Source organism: Lissotriton helveticus, chromosome 5_1 (assembly GCF_964261635.1).
Source record: "Lissotriton helveticus chromosome 5_1, aLisHel1.1, whole genome shotgun sequence".
In the NCBI taxonomy this organism is placed as follows: domain Eukaryota; kingdom Metazoa; phylum Chordata; class Amphibia; order Caudata; family Salamandridae; genus Lissotriton; species Lissotriton helveticus.
In genome coordinates this window covers 12498393-12515902 of record NC_136065.1, presented here as the reverse complement: position 1 = coordinate 12515902, position 17510 = coordinate 12498393, and positions in this window count along the sequence as shown.

The following is a 17510-nucleotide window of genomic DNA, read 5'->3' as shown; positions in this document are numbered from 1 at the left end:
CATACCCAGACCAAGTCACTCTGATTCCGGGTGAAGAGATGGTAAGTTTTGCAGTAGTGACTCTTCTGCTTCTACTTTTGTCTTTCGAGAATAAATTTCAGGCTTTAATTACATGGTTGCCGCCTTATTTTGACTTATCTCTTTTTTTTTAAGAAGAAGGTAGAAATGAGATTGAATCCTTTTAATGTGTTTATCTGTATCAATTTGTATCAATTTGTTCCTTAAAGGATTAGCTTAAGTTTTTTTATAAGCTCTTATAAAAAAACTATTTTCCTGAACGCAGTTTTTTTGCGGTCATAGCGCTGCTAATTCTGATTGAGGAGCGGGGGCCTGAGGGAAGTTCAGAACTCATTATCCAGATACAAAACAAGGTCCAACCTCCTTGCTTCTAGCAGCAGAATTACTGAGCTAATAGCGAAAACAGACCAGGAGGTTAAGTTTGATATTGGATAAAAGGAGCCTACAGGTGCATGTATAGGCTAGCTTAAAGGATTAAAGTCAGAATCATCCTAGAATCCTCCACAATACTCCAGGTGCCGAATATAGCTGGATGTAGCTGTGTGTAGTTGAAACTAGCCGCAGCTCAGGTAATATCCAAACCATTCTACTCTGCTCCACGTTAATCTCCACCAGCTCCTCCAACTCCACAGGCTGCAATATAAGAATTACAGCGAGTTATGCTGGGAGGCGATATTCTCCACACCACACCAAAGCGTCCTCGCCTATTTTTTCAGTAATTAACCTGACTGAGCGAGTAGTCCCGATACAGGTTGATCTCTCTGAAATACTCATCAGCCAGGCAAGTGGGAATACCTAGCAGCCCTCACGTCAACGTGCTACTACAGCCAACCCAGATTGATATACCCCTCCAGTGCAGGCCTCTGATCCTTCCTACTCCTTTGCCTGATTTAGGATCCAGGAACAGGGTGTAGTCGCAGTGTACTCACCAACACCTGAGCAGCAGCCACAGTTGTAATCTGCCCCAGTACCTCTTAAATTGGGGAGGCTGTGATGGATACAGTCTTCTTATGGTAAGGGCCACTTCTCCAAGGAAGGAATCGCTAGTCGGTTCGATTAGGTTAAGCGAGTGGGGCTCCCCTGGAAGCCTACAAGCGGCACCCGTGGTTCTCCAGGAGGCTGCTCCTAGCAGCCGTCGACAGTCAACGGCCACATTCGCAGTTACAAAATTAATTTCAGGTGGGGGCGGAAGGCCTTGCTTTCTTGCTTACCGCTTGGCTGAGCTTCTTTGCCCGGTTGCGGTAGCGGCAGCTGCAGCGGTTCTTGAACTAGAAACCATAACCTGCAATCATGACCCTGATTGCTGTGGTGGGGGAAGACTGTAAACCCCATGCAGTGGCAGCGAGGGTCCGACAAAAGTGGCCACGGTCAGCGGTATCAGCAGGTATCAGCAGGGATTCTCGGTAGTGGCAGTGGCAGCTTCTTCCTTCGCTGCATCCACACTGCGTGCTATGTGCAACATGAAATGTAATATGACTGGCAGAGAAGGATGCGTGGGTGAAAGGATGCATATAGGTGGCTTATAGGATGCATGCATGGGTGGGTGGGTGAAGGATGGGAGAAAGGTGAATGGAATTATGCCTGCCTGAGTGGGTGAAAGTGTATGGGTGAAAGGTATCCTTCGGGTGGTTTGATGGGACAAAGCAAGGATGTTTGGGAGGTTAAAATGGCAAATGTATGTTGATGAAAGGTTTGTTGAGAATGATTGCCATGTTTGGATGGATGGATGGTACTAGTACTCAAAGTGAAGACTGGATGAAGAGAATGTAAAACTTAAACGATGACTGAGTAGCAAAGCTAAGGGTCAAGAATGAAATATTGCTAGAAGAAAAATGCATTGAAACATGGAAAAATCACTAGGAAGAAGAGTAAACAAGGAATATTTTTTATCAAGGTTTTTGATTCAGAGGTTTGAGTGAGGTTGTATTTCAGATTACCCCCTTGACTCACAGTAGTTTTTAAGCACAACATATATTATGTACCCCTACCCACCCATCATCATCAATCAACTCCCTCTGAGGCCCACTCACTACCCAGGGTATTTTGCCAGTGTCAGTCATGGGAGGCCTATCGGCTGCATGGTTACAATAGTAGACGTAAGTCGGGCTGTATATCACTATCATTCATAAATTATTATTAGTAACTATTCATCTGCCTTGTTGTAGTCAGGGTGAACATGAAAGTGAGCATTTGCTTTACCAGGGCATGGCCATGATGGGAAAAGAGATAATCATGTGGTACAGCTGCCCCACCTGCAGACAGTGGCAAAGAACAACACAACACGAGTATGCCTGTCTAGGGCGCAAGCTGAGCTGACATGCCTACATTTATTTAGCTAAATGAGAGAGAAGAAAAATACTCGTATACTCCATAGTGCTTAATGCCTGGAACTTTAATCACATCAAAATTGAACGGGCTGAGAAATCGAGGATACCAGCAAATGTTATGTACTGCTAGTGCTACTGTGCCACTATATCATTTTCTGTGTTACATCACAATTTGTATTTTTTCTTTCTTGTTATAGCTACTCCTGCCAATCCACCACCATCCTCACAGTCACAACCCAACAGGCAGGAGATAGAAGCCTGGATCCGATAAAGAAAGCTGGAGGTCATCAGGGTCGAATACCAGCTGCTGGTGGCTGAGGATGAGGCGGTGGCAGCAGCTGCAGCCTCCAATGGCACGGGCTCCGCCGGGCCCCAGTGCCTCCAGTTGTATGGTGCTGTGGCCAGGCAGCCACCCGCAGCCATTCATCAACCATTGCTGCTCCCCCTATAGACTCTATAGAGTCTTTTAGTGATGCGTTCTCCTGAGGATGAAGTGCCTGAAAGCCAGGATAGAGGAGCAGTTTGACCGATTGGAGAGGAAGCTCCTTGCCCACTGCTAGGTCTCTCTTGCCTGTTTTTTGCTTGTTGGGTGGGACTTGTTGGGGATAGTGTGGGAATGAGGGAATTGGGGAAATCTTGGATTTTTGGTATATTTATTTATGGACATTTGTTTGGAAAATTGTTTGAACTTTCTATTAATTTGGACATTGTTTGGGGTTAGGATGAGGTGTGGGCCAGGTGTTGTTGGTTTTCTAGTTTATTTGCTAGAGAAATAAATTGTTATGGTTGTACATATGATTCAAACCTTTTTTGGGGGTTACTCCTTTACTTCGCACTATTTCCTTTGCTGCCATCCCGTGGCACGTTTATAAAATCTGCTGATGGTGTAACACACCAATAGTTGTACTGTGCCCTCACTTGTCCTACCACTCTCTCCTCCTAGTCTCTGCAGTCTGCTACTATATTAACCCCTAAGAACACAGACAAGGTGTGAATTTCCTTAGTATATAGATTAACAATGAATCCCTCACAGTTCTTCACTTACCTGTGATTAGGCGAAGCGATGGCTGCAGGGTTTCCCAAGGTGCCATGGTGGATGTAGTAGACAGTAGCAGCATGCTAGCAGACTAGTAGAATACTAGTGAAAGGCAAAGCATCAGATCTAAAAGTGGGGTTCCAGTGTTCCACTCCCTCCTAGCCAAACTCAAACTTTAGGATTGAGGAATATTATTCATTATAGAGAACTAATTAAATTGAAATAAAAAAATACTGGATTAATGTCATTTTATATGTAAGCTCTGAAAAATAAATGAGACAGACACAAAAGGGAGACTAGAGTATGACTAGTAGTACACAAGAAGAAGACTGCCAAATGAGAAAACATGATAAGCAATGCTAAAGTAAAATAAATAATCAGAATGGTGGGCTAGTACAAGTCGCAAAGTGAAGTCGACTCGAGCTATAAAGTGGACAAGCGTAACCTTTAGTGCTGGAAGGATGATAATGTTGGCAATTATGATGTATTATGTAATGTTCCTCTGACAAATATGTGAATATGAAATACTTTGTATGGGTGGGCAATGTAATATATTAAATAAATAATGCCAGTGTGGGCTATACATAGAGCAGAAAAAGATCCTCGTCCTGCCTTGAGTTGGTGTTGTGTTCACCACATCAGAACCACCGAGTGTGCGATCAATTAATGGTATAAATTTAATTTAGCCACACTTCAATAAACACAGCCCGGGGGAAGAGTGTTAGGGGTTCGAAGAATGGATGTGAAGGGAAATTTGAGGGAAAGTTTTGACAAAGGCAAACACTACACAACAACATCGTAAATCTGTTAATTGAGGAAAAGGAAATGCATGCATGATGATGAGTCCTAGTACAGGTAAACCAAATCAAATTGTCTGGCCCCACAGAGAGAGCCTAGTTACATTATGTTCTGTAACTGTTGTACCGAGCTTTGAAAGATATCAAATAAAATTAAAATATCTGTAGGAGTCAAGTACACACAAATATAAACAACACACACAGTTGTAATGATTCAAGAGAAAAAAACATTCTGTATTGCCAAATTGGGAGTTGCAACTGCATTCCTCTTGGACTGTCCATCAATCTTGGATGCTGGGCAGATGCGGATTGGTAAGATAAGTGTGAGCATGTTCAATTGTTTTTCCAGTATGGTGCAGGGTAAAGGCCAGGGCCTATAGATTGAAAAGCAAAAATGATGTTGAAGAGTCAAAGAGAACTGCATAAGGAGTAGCGCAACAAGAAGAGAGGACTCAGAGGCAGCATGGCTAAATATCTGTTTCCTGCAGTTACCTCAATAACAGCCCCCCCACCCAGCCACCACTTTGATTAGAATTAAATGACAAATCTGAACCAGATAGCACTGAGCAGTGAGCACACACACACAGTAACATATCAGTTTCCCAATCAAGTCAAAAATCAGCACACCACTGTCAGTCACATCACTCACCACCACCATTATTCAGACTTGTGTAGGTCTGGTGTTATTTACCTTTAGGCCACTTCAAAGACAACATTATCCAAATCGGTTGGTTTCAGTGGATTCGAATACTTCTATCTTCTTCTGGTGGCAGTTCTTGAAGTAGTCACGCTCACAGCCACGCCCCAAGCCATCCCATCATCTCTGCTCCTCCTATGGCTGACCTCGAACATCGTGTCCAACTCCATACCAACAGTGTCCCCAGTCCTGACTCAAAATGCAATAAATCGGCCGGTATTAGTCCAATTATTTTATTAAAAAACAAGAAGGAAAAGATTGAGTCACTTTTTGTGTACACTACATTTGTGTTTGAAACTTTACTTTGCATTAGCTAAGGGACTGGTCGGGTTTGAGTCTTTGAGGAGTATACATCATAAAACAATAAAAAATAAAAGCAGTGTGAACTGTGTGGAGTGGTGTTGGACTCTGCAAAAATTTATTTCAAAGGGGAAGGGAAAAAATAACCTCAGGGGAAAATTCAATATTATTGATCTGCCGTCAGTAGGCCACCAACATAGTGAATCTCAAATTCATCACTAACACATTAAGCGCAATGACCAAACACCCAGTCTCACACTGCCTTCCAGCACATGAATTATCTCATCTCAATCGCAACACACATGAAGATGACATATCACATCAAGTTCAGATCACAACAAACAACAATCACAGCTTGTAATGAATGCCACCATTTACCTGTTCTTCCGGTGTGCTCACCGTGATTGATTGGTGCTCAATTGCAGAATGCAGATCCGCACATTTGTTCACGAAGCAGGGAATTGCCAGTGTAAATCAAATTATGAATGTCACATGGGGGCAGCCCCTCTAGGGTAGAAAAGCATAGACAGTTGTAGCCCAGGGTTTGAGGCAGGCATGCGCACATTTGCTTGTATTCTCCGTCCAATGTCTGGCTTGAGGGAAATGGCTTGGGAGAGCGAGTCAGGACTTCTTTACTGTCTCTAGTGCACACAGTTTCAAATCCAAACCGGCAATAAAAATTTTTCTAAGAGTACGTTAGTGGGGATGAATTGGTCAAGCAGACAGTCAGAGTCTCAGACAACACACAAATAATAAAGTCAATGATGTTCCCTCGCTCTATATTTTGGGCCATCAAAGAAAGAAAGACTAGTAGTCAGGGAAGTTGAGCTCATCCTCAAACTATGGTGGTTTGCCCAGAAGTAGGTCATTCAATAAACTACATCTATGACCTGAGTCTCCATCCTCTTCCTCCTGTGGTACTTTAGGCATGGTGTAATCCAGTGGTATAAAGTGCTGATTAATTTTGATCATGGTTAATCTCTCCACATTTTGGGGCAAGAGACTGGTCCTTTTCAGTGTGACAATGGCATCAGCAGCACTGGAAAACTCACTCAGCTGAGACACTGGCTACAGGGCAAGCCAGATAGTGTATTGCCAGACTGCTGAGCACTGGCCATTGGCACATCTTCCCATACCAATACATCAGTGGGTTTAGATGAAGGTAGACCTCTGTTGCGTCATCCCACTAGGCCTGGACCATTCGCTCAATTTTCATTACTAGTGCTCCTCCTTTCTCTACCTCTTTTGCCATCACCTCTGCACTGGACCTAAGCCCTGCCAATAGAAATCACTCAGTTGCAGATTTGGGTGCTGATGTTCCTAGTGCTGTTGATGTTCTTGTTGTTGTTTTTTTTGGGCTGTTGTGAGCCAACAGCACTGCCCTTAGGCTTTGAACTTGAAGGCTGCCCCACAGGACTTGTGCCCTGGACCACTGGGTCTCTGATTTCCTGCCCATTCTTTTTCGAGCTCACTGCCTTGCTCAGCTATCCATGTTTTGTATTTTTAAACATTCCAGTCTGAAAAAGGATTGAAAATGGACAGCAATGGTTTGTACCGTGGATCAAGAATTGTGGCGGAGATATAATGTTTGGAGGACACAATTTATTTTTTTCCTCCACAACTGTGTACATTGCATGAATCTCCTTTAGCTGTTCCTGTAGCTTGTGCAACAATGGGATAGCTTGGCCCATGGTACTGTCCTCTTTGCTGACTTCCAGTGTGAACACCTCAAAAGGAAGCAGCATCTTTGTCAGGCATTTGACTAGGCCCCATTGGTCCATCCCAATGATGATGCCTTTTACAGTTGCATCTCCTCTTTGTATGACATAGTCATTGAAAGATCTGTACTGCTCAAACATGTGTTCAGGCATGTAACACGTGGGGTATGAGTGCTCTAACAGGCATTCTATTATCACACTGAGTGACCCTTAACTGTTTCCAGGCTTTAAATGAATGGCTGAAATGAGTGCAGTTTCTTCCGCAGGTGGGTAAGCTGCTTTCTTGGTCTTCTTTTTTTAGAAAGCCCTGTACAATGCTGTTGATGCAGTGCACCAAACCCAGGATCCTGAAATAGCCACTGTTGGTCATGGCCTAAACTATATTACTGCCATTGTCCATGGCAACAAATCTAATATTAGGCCCTCCTGGTCGCAGCCATTCAAGTACCTTGTTGATAAGGTCTCCCAAAATGTTTGCAACTGTATGGGATTGCGAACATTGCGAACATTGCTACTGTTGCATGCTTCTGAGCAGCATTAAAAATCTCAGCAGTGTCATCACCTACCAATATTTGTTCCTGCGATCCAGTGTGCAGTGATGCACATGTAATCAGTTGCTTGGCAACAGGTCCACATGTCTGTTTTCAGGTGGATACTGTGGACAGCACTCTGCTGCAAAGCTTTCCCAAATAATTCAAGCACATCTTAATGTAGCGCTGGAACAGCAAATCTGGCAACATAGGACCAGCTGAGAACGTTCCATTTTGGGCAGATGCCTACCACAAATTCAAGAAAACTCACCCTTTCAACAAAAGAAAAAGGAAGAAGGTCCAGCACTAACATTTTAGCAAACTTCGCATTGTACAAACGTGCTGTTGGGGGGTTGCGGTCATACTGCCCCTCTGGCCTAAACATGTTAGGATTAGTAGCCTTAATTGTTTTGTTTCCTGAGGCCACTGATGCAGGTGAGGACTTCTTCAGAACAGGCAGTGGTAAGCTCAATGTGCATTTCAGCGGGCAGTCACTGTCCTCTCTTGCTTTGGTGTCTCGGCCTGAGTCTGGTGCCATTGTGATATTGCTGATGTGCATAATAATACTGCCCTGCTGGGGAGAGGGTGCCTATGCGTAATGAAGATGTTTTCCTCTTCTCCACCTTCCACCATGATCGGATTGGATTTGGATTTCTTGCTCAGCAGGATTTCACCCCTTCATCAACAACGCTTGCTGTTTTTTTGGCCGCTAAGGAGTGCCTCCCAACAGATTATATGGCGCTTTCTTAAACAGGTTGTTTGAGCCCCCATACCATAGTTTGTACCAGGTTTCTGTCATGCACGCACCTGTTGTCTCGGGAGTGTCCTGGATATTCGATGCCAAGCTCCCAGCCTCACCCCTATCACCCACGGGAGTCAGGAAAGAACACTAACACCCAGGTAGTGAAAAGGGGGCAACAGGGAAACAGGGGAACAAAACAAGGATAGAGGGGGATAAACACAGCTCTCCTCAATCTTCAGAAAGGATAGAGTCAGTTCTTTGTCTTCTCTAGTCTGGGACTGTAGCAAAAGAAACAAAGAGTTATAAACAACAAAACCTCCCCACACTACTCTCAATATGTGGATCTTAGGGTACTTAAATACCTGTAGAACACTGAGGAGCTGCAGGAAATGCCAGGAAGAAATAATGCAAACAAGAACGGAGTATCACACCAGGTTGCCAAATACTGTAGACAAAAACATCCGTTAACTATTAGAACCACATCAGGGGATATTCGTTTCTACGTTGTATAGCACTCACCCAATTCGACCCTGTAACCGGCTTAAAAGGAATCCGGAACAATACTAACTAGTAACTGAAGTGAATCCTTGTTAACAGCACAAGGAAACTCACAAAGTAAACACGAGTGGAAATCGACACTTCTATAAGCCTACCAAGAAGGTGTAGTGAGGCATATAAGAGTCGATAAGAACTAAACTGAGAAGTCTCAAAGAAGGAACAAAAAAGCGGAATCAAATAGACGCCAAGACGCTTCCAAACTCACATGCCACTTCGGATATTCAGGAAAACGCTAACTCCTCGGACGCCCGTCACCGTGACCCGGAACGAGAACCACAACAAGCTGGCTAAACGCGAAGTGTTTCCTATGCGTCTTGGGCGGGGATTAAATAATACCATCAGGCCAATGTGCATGCGCTAACCTTGCACATGCGTATATCATGTCTCAGTCTCCTTTTGCCAACCATTGCCAACCCCGAGTGGATGAGCAATGGCCAATATCGTAAACAACAGTCGGCGCTAGTACCTCGGGTTATGTATGAACGGAGGCACAAGCATGACAGTTTCCCTGGAATAACACGTGCTACGCTAAGGGAGCATATGTCAATGTTCGCCTCCTTCTGGCTAACCAAAAAGAAGTCACAAACTAGGGAGCTCAACATTCTGAAGCTGGTGCCACTGCCAATGTCAGAAGAACTGGCGGTAGGTGGGCATTTGGGTCTCTGCAGTACCTACTTCTACTGAGGGGGTTGTGGATGTAGGTCGCTCCAGGGACTTTGCAAATATGGCAGCTGGCGATGGTTGGATTTGTAGTGCCACTGCCATTACCCCCGGTAGGATGGGATGGGGGTAACATCGGTCTCCACTGGGGCTGGGATAACATCCATGTTGACTGGCTCATCATCATCATCCTCCTCTTTACACCTGCCTCCATAACTCTAAGGCTCTCTGAAACTTTCCTTTTGGCTAGCCTCGGCTGAGTCGTCTCATGATGTATCTCACTCTTAGAATGAGGCGGGATCCAAGTGGTCTCTAGATCATCAGAAGGGGGCTTGAAGAAGATGATGCACCACTAAACCTCTTTTTCAAGCTGAAGATCTGGAAGACAATGGATTTTCTGGAGCAGATTGTTCTTCTTCCGCAGCATGAAGCTCAATCTCTTGAACTGCTCCTACTTCTGGAGGAACTACTATTGGTGGTTGTGGACATTGTTCTTGTTTTCCACTTCTTTTAGTTTCCTGCAAAGATTGGGTACTACTTTGCGATAGAGATAAGTCATGTCAACATCACTTCTCTTTGGCGTTGCCATGATTAGACTGGCTGCCTCTGTGACAGACATGGGCTTAGGCTTAGATTGGGGTGGTTCCACTGATTTGGGGGTGCTGCTCTTAACTTGCTTCCAAGAGGTGGTGCGGCGGGCACTGTTTTTTGTTTTCCAAAAAACACCTGGGGCAACATACCAATTATGGTGGCAAACTCCTTCTTTTCCTCACTGGCCACTTTCTTGATAGCAGTTTTAGCACCTTTCTTTGGGGCCATCTTGAAGCTGTCACGTAGCAGTAGCACTTAGCTTCAACAATGGAAGAGATGTCTGATGATGTGTGGGTCACTCGTGGGTTGCGCTCACGCCATGCACAGGCCTTCTTGCTGGCAGTACTGTGGGTGATGTGTTGTTGTCTCTTGTTGTTGTCTTCTCTTCTTGTCATGCACCTAAAAGAAAAGAAGCAAGACGGACATTAGTGAAGCATGGCATTGTTGCTGTTCAATTAGTAGCATAAACACAAAAATATTATTTAGTGTGTGGTTACTGCTGTTACTCCCTTAATTAACAATACAATGTAAATAAATATCTACTCATTCGTGAAAAGGAAAACCACACAAACATATACTTTCATGATGACTGACCACTCAGGAAGAATAAGAGAGAGCAAAAACACCAACAACATACTGATGAAACCGTTTGCTTTATGTGCGGCATTTGCGACATGTGATGTGGCAATGAGGGAGGTGCACCTGACAAATGACAATGGAAGGAGAAATCCCTAGACAATGAATGCTGTTGTGCACCTATAGCAGACATTGGTTTGATTTGATTGATGCACGATGTTGTGGTAAATAGTATAAACACATTTTTTTTTTAATTATACAAAAATGAATGGGAAAACATTGAAAAACGAATGGAAAATTATAATAATTAAACATAAGTAAAGTTATTCTCAAAGATATATTAAGTTATTATTAAACTGCTATCTCATTGCTCAGCAATTACTCAACCATCTATGCAGCCTATTGCCAAAAAGGGCTGAATTTGGTTAGGCTCACAAAATACCTGCCAACCAGTGCCACACTGTCATCAACAACAACACTGAACAGGAAGGCATTCATTGGGAACAAGGAGAAGACATGCAGGCCTATAGGGAAAGTGCACTGGCTGGCTCCACACAATGGCTGCCCTCCAACAAAGAACTCATGTAGGCCAACAAAAAAAACACACTGGCTGGATTCACATGATGCTGCCACCCATATGGTCAACACAAGAAGCAGGGAGCATAGAACAAAGAATGCATGCAGGCCTATGGCAAAAGCTCACTGATTGCCTACACAAAATGGCTGCTAGCCACATGGTCACAAGAAAAAGCTGGAGGCCTAAAACGAAAGAACGCATGCAGGCCTATGGTAAAAGAACACTAGCTGCCAACACGAAATGGCCACCAGACACATTGTCACAACAAGAAGCTGGAGGCCTAGAACAAAGAATGCAAGCAGGCCTATGGCAAAAGTACACTGGCTGCCTACACAAAATGTCGGCCTGCAACTTGGTCACAACAAGAAGCGGGAGACCTAGAACAAAGAACACATGCAGGCCTATGGCAAAAGCACACTGGCTGCCAGCACAAAATGGCCACCAGCCACATGGTCACAACAAAAAGCTGGAAGCCTAGAACAAAGAACGTATGCAGGCCTATGACAAAAGCACACAGGCTGCATACACAAAATGGCCGCCAGCCATGTGGTCACTCACAAGCCACAACAACAAGAGGCAGGAGGCCTGTGAAACAAACAGCAGATGCAGGTCTATGCCGGGTTCAGTCCATGAACTATACAAAATGGCCCCTGGCAAAGGCAAATGTTGGCCTATCACAAACACACAAAACCACATACTGCCCAGACAAAGGAGGCATGGTAAAACAGTGAAATCATTAATTCAGCAATGCCAAAAACTAAAATTATTGAGTTAAAAAAATATTTACAACACAATACATCTTTCCAAGGCATTACCCCATCAAGTCCTATACACTGTTTGCATGAAAAAAACATGAAATACCACAAAAAAGATAATTTTGTATTTCAATCCAAATCCATCCATGGCCTAAATGCTGTAAACACCACAGAAACGGCAGTTTAAAGCACCCATGTCTAGCACTGGGCCTGCTGGCTAGAAGGCCAATTGGTAGACTAGGCCACAAAGTGATTTCAATCAAAATTCAAATATATTAAAAAACATGTAGAAAATGTAGTAAACTGTGAAACATTTTTCCTTTACAAAAGAAGAAAAATTAAATGCAAAGAAATCACTAGGCCCCTACTGAAACAACAGGCCACCCACGACATTAAATTAAAAAAAATTATTAAAAGTACAAATTAACCCAGGTGCATGACCCCACTCAAACAAACACCACCATTGTTTCAACTTACTTGTGAAATCTCAAAGTCAAAGTCCTTTTTTTCAATGGGATATGCAGCAGCCACAAAGAGTTATCCTTCCAGCTCCAAATCCAAATGAAAAGTGAGCAGGGATGGAGAAAGCACTGGAAGGAGCCTGCTGGACTGGAACAGGAAGTTAGAGACTTTGAGACACTTCCTACCAGTCGAAAAAAAAGTAATAATAAACAAATAAAAGACTTGCACAAAAAACACTGCCAAATGTCAATGTGAGGAGGTTTATAACTCCAAATATTCAGTTTGGAAAGATTTTGATGCTGCTCAAGGAGTGAATCTTCCCCATATCGCAGCAGTGGTAGATTCTGTGGGTTCGGGGTCGCGAACTGCAGAAAACATCCGACAGAAGTTGCTGGTGCACCCAATTGACTGTTGGCAATTGCCAAATCTTGCAGGAGCATGTTGACAGTTGGCAAATGTTATGGTAGCCTTGAATGGCCCTGGAAATCTCATAGGTGATTGTGAGTGGATGGCAAGTCGCTCACACACGTGTGAAATGGCATTTTGCGCGAGTGAACCAAAAAAAACCTCCGTTCTGTTGCAATGTGGTGAGTTTAACAATAATTCTGCCTTCCCCCACGGAAAGCGGAGTTGCCAAATTCTGAAAACTCCGCAAACGGAGAGAGGATTTACGCCCAGGCATACTCTGCGTTACTCTTTAACATGGAGTTCTGGCTAAATTCAACCAATTGCCGCGTGGGAGAATTTTTCTCACACAAGTGCAAGAAAGATTTGCATACCATAATGCGATTCTCTAACATTGTTGGTCGCCAACGTCCATAAGTGGTCACGGTCAGAGGGCTATTGTTTGAGTAGATATGTTGCCACTCAACTAGATTTTCTACTTGAGAGACAGCAAAATCCAGGTGAATGGCCTCTCGCTCTTGTAGAATGCATTGTGCCATTTGCACTGATTTTCATCTGTGCACATGCTACTGGCTCCAAAATGCAGCACAAGCTGCATACTTAACACCCATTGGTGGAATTCCTTGGTATCTTGCTGGATTTTTCTGCATGTTTTGCCCACCCTTATTTGTAATATCATCAAAGGCTTCTACCTTGGTGCCATGTTTAGGATATTTTCGTCTTTAGAAGCAATGACGTAACACAAAATGATGGGGCCCCCTACAGAATGTGATGAGGGATCTCTATGTATCCCATATCTCACAGATATTCACTGGCCTTGGCCGAATGGGGCCCTCTTAAGGTTTTAGGGACCCATAAAGGATAAGGTGCACCCCAGCAGCACAGAGGTGCCCCTGCCCTTTAGGGGCCTGTGCTACCCCACTGCTTGGAAGTGGTGTACAAACTGTCTTTAAAGGTACAGAGTAAGAAGCCGAGGCCAGGGCAAAAGTCACTGACATAGAAATTGAGTTTGATGGAGTTGAGGAAGATGGAGGTATCTTGACAGCTCCTGTGGTAAAACATTGGAGGGCACTTTGTCACAAAATCACAAGTAAAAGTCACCAAGAGTCAACAAATTACCAAGGGCCATACGTACAACCATTTCCATTTCCGACCGCAAAAATGCTTTTTCTTATGTACAAAGAACAAATTGCTATTTAGTTACGTTCAACTGAATCGTAATTTGGAATTGCACATACATATCAATTTGGTATTTGAAAGAGGCTTGTTAAGTGTATTCCTTTCAAATACAGAATCGCAGTGGTATGTGTGAATGTTTTATGACTGAATTACAATAGGAAAACATTCTTTTTTTCACATACTCCTAAGAGGTAGTGGTAACCATTTGCAAATAGGAAGGGGCCTCCAAGGGACCCTCTCCCCTATGAGAACGTAAAGCCAATATTTTTAAGAGCATACAGTGGTCACACAGAGTACTACGTACTCTTATAAAATTAAAATTAAAAGTTTCATTTTTTTCTTTTTAAACGCATTGAATTTTCCTTTAATTAAAAAAAAGATCACAGACATGGGGGTCCACTGACCTCAGCATGCCACCATCCCTTTGTTGGCGTTGATGCCTAATGGGTTGCAAATTGCGACCTACTTCATTAATATTCATGAGGTGGATCAATTTGCGATCCACTAGAATTCAATATTCAAAAACGGTAAGTTTTCCTATATCAATTGTGACTCGTTAAGAAAAGCAATTAGTTAATCACATTTGTAGATTTTTGTACGTATGGCCCTAAAATATTTACCTTCGGCTCCTGATCCCTCGTTGATGAAGGCTGCTGTACCTCCAGGTTAAAATACCTCCCATTGTCCTTGTGACCCTGCATCACTGAGAATTTACAGAGCTGCAAAAACTCTTGATAGCAGTTAAAGTTTTGTTTAGCACTAGCTGTTTCTGATAGATTGACACTGCTGTCAAGATGGTTAAAATCGAAACCTCTCTGGATTTCTGAGGAGGCAACTGCCTTATTTATGAGTGGGGCATTTGGGACAGACATATTTATTTATTTATTTATTTATTGTTACAATTTGTAGAGCGCATACGTATGCCCGTGGGCGTCTTGGCGCTAAGATTACAGTTAGGATCTCTGAGGGTGGCCGCACGTTGCCAAAAAGGACTCATTACTGGTTAAATAACCACGTCTTCAGCAGTTTCCTGAACTGGAGAAGGGATTGACTCGATCTAATTGTTAACGGAAGCGAGTTCCAGAGTCTGGCTGCCGTCACCGTGAAGCGTTTGTCTCCCCAAGTAGCCGTCCTGGTACGGGGTAGTGCAAGTTGGTGCAGTGACATTGATCGCTGGGGTTCGTTTAACTTTGGCAGCCATTTGGCTATCAGGTTTGTTATTTATGGTTGAAATTCAGAAGAAAAGGTTGTGCTTCCTGGTTAGAAAGACGAATGCCCTTTTGCATTACGTGAAAGAGGGGCGATCATATGAGAAGAAATCTCTGCCCTAGTGTTCGAGAGTGATGGCTAACGGACAACTGTATGTGTTAAACTTTATTGCCGGTGCTTATGCACTAGAACTCTTTAGGGTGTTGGGACTCAGTAAGTAAACAATGGTTAGAAGATTCAAATATGTCAACGGTGTAAGAGAGGGTAGGGTTGAAGATACCCAAGTCAACTACTGGTAGAGACAAATGTGTGGTCCTGGAAGCAAATGATAAGGGTTGTTATCGAGAGGAGAAAAAAAAGATCTACTTGGAGTAAGGTCCCAGATGTGTTGGGGCAGCTAATACTCAAGAACTAATCCCCGCGAAATATATCTGTCACGCTGTATCACGGAGGCAACACTGCATTAGCACAGCGTGGGGCATTGGCTTTACAACACATACATTGCCAGGATCGTTGCAGATTCTGAGGTGGCTGAATCACAAATGTGCAAGGAAGCAATTATAAATGGTATGTTAAGTATCATAAACACTAAACCATCTTACCCTCCAGCACCAGAAGCTGTGTGCCATTTCCTCGTGCCTTGCCGTTTGTGACCACCAAGAGCTCCACCTCGCAGATGTATGTTCCTGTGTCGTCATGTCGCAGGTTGTGGATTTCTATGTTGGACTTCTGCTGGGATGTGGCGATGGTGTGGTCTGACTTGAAGACCCTCCCGCTGAATTGTTGACTACTATTGGATACCTCAATCTCTCTCAAAGAAGAGGAGGAGTTGGTGGCGTTGTTGAAAAACCATTTGTAGTGGCCCTGGCTAGAATTCCCGCTGCTGTTGTAGGAGCACTCTAACACCGCTGTGTCGCCGACTGTCACATTTCTGTAATTTGGCTGAAAAACCTGCAATGAAACACCTGCAAAATCATGAAAATTCGTCATTCGTGTAGTTTGTTGGCAGCTGTGAAAACACGCACATTTTTATTACATGGAATTCAGCATTCTGAGGGCTACATCTACAAACTCACCATGTCATAATTCTAGTCGTTCACCAGGAACAGCAGTGAACAACTAGACCAAACAGGTAAAAAGAATGTGGTGGGATTTCACGTAACTAAAACCTCTTGTACGCACTCTGGAATAGCACCTCGCCAAGAAAATCAAACAGCCTGGTACCAGCTCTCTCTCCACTAAAGAAGGTGAATCCATTCCTCCCAGAGCATGTTAAAACTAAAGTTCAACCCTTCATAGTCTTGCATTTAAATGGAGGCAACACCAGGTCTTCTGAGGCTTTATGTTGGCTTTTTGTAGAGGCTCTCTTCTTACCAGAGCCAGGGCATGAACAAATATGTTCACATTACCTACCACAACTTTTCATTGGTTGGAACTCCACTGCCTCCCAGTGCCAACCGGTACCATCTTCAAAACCATTTTTATAAAGGCATCACAAAAAGCAACGGCATATCTTTTTTTTTTTTATAACATTTTTTTTTCAGTTTTGTAGTGGCACAACATGGGCCCAAGGCTGATACATAAATAAGAAACCTTACTTTTGTTGTATTATACCAGAGTGATAATATAAGGGAAATAAAAAAAAAAGAGAACATACAATAACCATGGCTAACCTAGGCACCGGAATGGCTCCCCTCACCACATCTCTTGATCTTTGATGCTAGATAACCCCTGGATAGGTATATCTAATGTTTGAGAGCTACACCATTACATTACTATTCTAGTTGTATAAAAGTGTCTGGGGATTCCATTGCCGGCAATTCAATACCCCTGTACTCTGCCCATCACTGCCATATCCTTCAGTGTTTTCTTGGGCAACCCAGAGCCTGAAACATAGACAACTCCATTCCCATGCCCCAATCTAGATCTTTTTTCCACTTCCCTATGGGCGAATGAAGCTTCTCTTCCAGTACTGTGGGATATTACTTGTCGCTGATGTAAGACCAGTGAAAAGCAATTGTTGTTTGTACTTGTTGCCGCCACTGCCATATATGCTATCTAGTAAAATGACTTTGGGATCAGACGGAATACTCCATGAGAGCACTTTGCCCAGGCAGGCCAGTATTTTACCCCAGTAGAGCTGAAGGTTAGAGCAGTTCCACACTGTGTGCAGGAAGGTACCCTCAGACCTGTGCACACCTCAGGCACACCAGCGATGGTATTACCCACATGCACCAGAGGCGATGCCCAGTGTGGTAGACTCTGTGTAGAAATTTAAATATATAAGGCGATGACGGGACATTATGGCTGTGCCACGGGTGCTTGTCAGTGCCTCCGTCCAATCATTATCTTATAGGTCGGGGATGTCGCTTT